We start from the raw sequence: 4959 nt of genomic DNA, 5'->3' as shown, positions 1-4959 counted from the left end.
TAGCAGTATTTGAAATTTAATCATTAAAAAATACACCCCACCCACATGGGTCTCAAAACTGTATTGCCTATTTAAAGGAACAGCATTATGTTGGGAAATGGTATGTTCCAGGCAGCAAGAAGGAAGGTTCAAGGTGAGGCTGGGTATCATTTCTCAAGAAGTAAAACGGTGTTTTAAAAATTGATGGAGCCATGCCAATGAAACATGGGAAATAACTCACAGTGAATTTCAATGGGCACATTTGGAATAAGTTGAACACTAAAAAGAATGACAGCTGTCAATTATAATATCCAACAGTCAACAGCTGTCCTTCAGAGAGAAGAAAAGATTTTTTTAAAGAATACAGTTAATAAATTCAGATTAAATGATAAAAGAAAGAAATCACCACTGGGTAATTATTCCCAATACAATAGTTGTTAAGAAAAGGACATTCAGTGGGTTCCAAAGCCATGGAGTGAAAACACATTGATTACAAAAATTTCAAATTACTTACTGTGATGGTTAACCCCAATTGTCAATTTGATGACATCTAAAATCACCCGGGGGACTGACCTCTCAGTGTGCCTGTGCAGTATAACTTGATTAGGTTCATTGGGGGTGGAGAAGCCTGTCTGTTTCCTGGACTTGGATACTGGACTGTATAAAATGAGAAAGCAAACTAAACTTGAGCATTCAGTGCTCTGTGCTTCTTGACAGATACAATGTGACCATCGGCTTCATGCTCCTACTTCAATGACTTCTCGGCCGTGATGGACTACACCCTGGAACTGTGAGTGAAAACAAACCCTTTCTCTCTTAAGTTGCTTTTTGTCAGAGAATCTTATCACAGGAAGAGGAAAAGTAATTAAAACTATTTATTCATCAAAAATAGACACATCTAGGGTTGGGGATTTAGCTCAGTGGTAGAGTACTTGTCTAGCAAGCACAAGGCCCTGGGTTCGATCCTCAGCTCAAAAAAAAAAAAAAAAAGTAGACACATCTGGTATTTGGTACCCTAAATGATCAAATTTAATATTATCAATAGTAAGACAAGCTTGTGATGACGAATCTTGTCAACTTGCTTGGACTTAGAATCACTATGGCAACACACCTCAGAATGCATGCTTGAGGCTGTTACCAGGGCATCTTAACAGAAGAGGGAATTCAGACCCAGCCTGAATGAGGGCAGGACCATCCCATCGGCTGCAGGACCAGACTGAAGAAAGCCTTCTGATCACCAGCACTGTCCCTCTCTATTTATTGACTATGGACACCAGGAGACCAGAGCCTCACACTCCTTCCACCAAGCCTTCACACGATGAACTGTACACACAAATCATGAGCCAGAATAAACCCTTCCTTTCTGAAGCTGCTCTCGGCAGCAGTGATATCACGGCAATGAGAGAATCAATGAACACACATGGGCATCTTGGTGTAGTGCATAATGATATATTAAGTGTCATGTTTAATATTTACCTGAGCTTGGCCAGGCCTGCAGATTTCACATACAGTATCTATTAAGGAACAAGTTAAATTATACCATTAAAAAAAATCCCACAGTTCAATTGTCTTTAATTCTTCTATGCAACATGAAAATAAAAGTATTCTAGAAGTTTAAAAACCAAACAGGAAATAAGCAAGATGAATTGTGTGGGTTTAAAACTAAAGCTGTAACAGACAACTGAAATGTGTGGTTCTTGCTTAAGTCCTGGATTTCTGGGGGTTTTTGTTTGTTTGTTTGTTTGATTGGTTGGTTGTTTGGTTGGTTGGTTGTTGGTTTGGTTTGGTTTTTTTTCCCAAGACAAGGTTTCCCTGTATATCCCTGGATGTCCTAGAACTTGATCTCTAGACTTTGGCATTGAATTCAGAGATCTGCATGCCTCTGCCTCTGGCTCCTGAATGCTAGGACTAAAGATGTGCACCACCACCACCTGGCTAAGTGCTGAATTTTTAAGGGTATAAATGATATTTAGGAAACATCGAGGCTATTTAAATATGGACTAGAGATTAGATGTCATTATGGGGCTGTTGTCAACTTTCTGAGGACCCTATTCATTTGAGATAATACCTATTATATCTGTTATACTGAGTGTTCAGGTGTGTATATGTGTTTGGACTATAGTTGAGGGGAAAATAGAGTGAGATATGGGGAGAATGGAGGGAGGAGGATAAAGGCAGAGAGAGAGGGAGAGGGAGAGAGAGAGAGAGAGAGAGAGAAAGAGAGAGAGAGAGAGAGAAGCAAAATGCTAACAGTTAATGAACCAGATTCAGCACAAACAGAATCCTCATATCCCTTCCACTGTTCTGCACTTTTGAATCTTAAAATAATTTAATAAAAGAAAGAAAGAAGTATTTTAAGTACAACTTAGAATGAAAATTTCATAAGGCATTCTTAAATGTAGAATTGTAAGCCATAAAGAGACATATAATCATACGTGTATTAAAATGCTTAAGGATTATTTTTTTCTGGGTGCCGTAGTCTTAAAATATGTCCATAAGCTATTTGGCATTTTCTCCCTTGACTAAAGGTCAGTTTTATGACTTGTTTTTAAACACTAGGAAAGTAATGGTGTGTGGTTTCTGAAGCCCCTCTGACTCTCTCTGTTCAATAGCCCAGTGACTGTCCTGTGATCCTGTTGGCCACTTTGCAGCACCTTCAAAAGAAACTCTAAGAGCCTGGAGTGACAAGTCAGCACTTAAGAACACTTACTGCTCTTGCAGAAGACCTGGGGTAGGTTTCCAGCCCCACATGCACACTCACGGCCTCCTGTAACTCCAGTTCGGGGGAATCAGACATCTTCTGGCCTCCACTGGCACCAAGCACACAAAGGGTGCTCATACATACACTCACAGACATACCCACATTCACAAATAAAAACATTTTAAAAATAAACTCTAAGCCACAACCCTCCCACACCCTAAGCTGCATTATTTATGGAGTTTTAATGTATAGAAGATGTTGGTATAATATGTGTTGGTATTTTTAAGCTGGTATAGTTTGGGATAATTTGTCACACACAAAAATTAGATGAATAATACAGCAGATTAAAGTATTACTTTTACTTGGTAGTCTGTCTCAAACCTGTGAAAAGTGTCTGTCATTGAATACATACACACATACTCACACACACAAAATATCCTTTTAAATGATTTTTCCTAAGGAAAATTATACAGGGATACAAAAACATATGTAAAGAAAGGTGTTCTCATAGTACTATGAGGTAAGAAAGCAATCTAAATTACCAACAATATAGGATCAGTGGTGTAAACTATGGCAGGTCTAGTCAATGAAATGGCATGTGGCCTGTGATGATATACTGTGTCCTCCAGTTTATTGTGTACCCTAATAAAACTTATCTGGGATCAGAGAACAGAACAGTTGCTAGATTAGACATAAAGGCCAGAAAATGGTGGCACACACACCTTTAATCCTATCATTCGGGAGGCAGAAATCCATCAGATCTCTGTGATTTCAAGGCCACACTGGAAACAGAGCTAGGCAGTGGTGGCACACACCTTTAATCCCAGGACTTGAGATCTCATGTCTTTGCTTGGGAAAGACACTTGCATTTAATCCCAGGAAGTGATGGCAGGAAGCAGAAAGATATCTAAGGCATGAGGACCAGGAACCAGAGGCTTTTAAGCTTTTAGGCTTTTTAGCAACAGTTCAGCAGAGATACTTTTGGGTGAAGACTCAAAGGCTTTCAGTCTGAGGAAACAAAGTCAGCTGAGGATTTGTTGAGGTGAGGTTAGCTGTGGGTTGTTCTGTCTCTCTGATCTTTCAGAATTTACCCCAATAGCTGGCCCCCAATTTTTTTTATTAATAAGACCTTTTAAGATTCACATTACAGGGGTTGGGGATTTAGCTCAGCAGTAGAGCACTTGCCTAGCAAGCACAAGGTCCTGGGTTCGATCCTCAGCTCAAAAAAAAAAAAAAAAAAAAAAGATTCACACTACAGTGGCCATTGAAGAATATACCTAGCTATCCTGGGCTGGCTCTTTATATTTAAAAGTGAGGTGCTAAAAAGCATAGAAGCAGCTCCTTGTGTTGTGAAATATTTTTTTTAAATGTGTTGCATTTTTCCTACTGTTTTTGTTAACAGTACAAAGATGTGTTACATTTGTTTAATTAAATAGAGTTCACCTGCAAGCAGGGGGCTGAGTCAGCAAGTGGCTGACAGGAAATGGTAGGGAGGAACCACGTGTAGTTAGGGTTCTCAAGTAGGGACTGAGCAGAAGTATGCCCAGGTTTTGGAAGATACCAGCAAAGGGAGAAGGTAAGCTACTTGCTATTCAGCCTCTCTGAGCCAGCAGAATTCCATCTCAGCCTTTGAATTGTGAGTTCTTTAGAGGGATAGAGATCTAGATGAAGTTTACCTTAGTAGCTTTGGAAGAGTAAGTGCCTGAGGGAATAGAGTTCCCTCAGGAACCGCTGCTGGTAAGGTGGAGTTGCAGTCTCTGATCAGGACAGCAGTTGCTTAAGGGGCAGCTACTGTAAATAATAAAAAATTCAACAACATTTGGCACCCAACATGGGGCTCGAACCCACAACCCTGAGATTGAGAGTCTCATGCTTTACCGACTGAGCTAGCCAGGCATTTATAAGTAATAATAAGTCTGTGTATGTATGTGGTTTATTTGGAAGGAGGGTGACAGGCCCCCAAAAGAGTAAGGAGCCAAAAGAGTAAAGACCAAAACAACCAACAACATCCTCCTTAGCAAAATTTACCAATTGAGCTGACTCTCCTTGTGGTGGTCAAATTCAGTGGTCCACTCCTACCTTTGACAATGCTAGTCTTTTTCCTAAGGCTGATTCGTTTTCCCAGAGAAGAATGCTTCAAGCTCCCACCATATAGGAGTGGGTGTGGCTATACTGATAACTAGAAGATAAATCTGCTGGAATCCTAGTTATCTCATAGGTTAGAAGGTAGAAACTCCCACCCTCATTTGTCCTTATTAACTATAGACATTGATCCTCAT

The 4959-nt window shown here is 40.0% G+C and overlaps 1 non-coding gene across 1 annotated transcript; it reads right to left on the bottom strand.

The window, feature by feature from the left end:
* Positions 1–4503: 4503 nt before the first annotated feature.
* On the bottom strand, positions 4504–4576 carry Trnae-cuc. The gene has a single exon. It is a non-coding gene; the product is annotated as a tRNA-Glu (tRNA).
* Between the last annotated feature and the right edge of the window lie 383 nt (positions 4577–4959).

This window comes from Onychomys torridus, chromosome 15 (assembly GCF_903995425.1).
Source record: "Onychomys torridus chromosome 15, mOncTor1.1, whole genome shotgun sequence".
In the NCBI taxonomy this organism is placed as follows: Eukaryota; Metazoa; Chordata; class Mammalia; order Rodentia; family Cricetidae; genus Onychomys; species Onychomys torridus.
The sequence above is the reverse complement of the archived record's forward strand: the minus strand, read 5'-3'. Positions and strand labels throughout refer to the sequence as shown.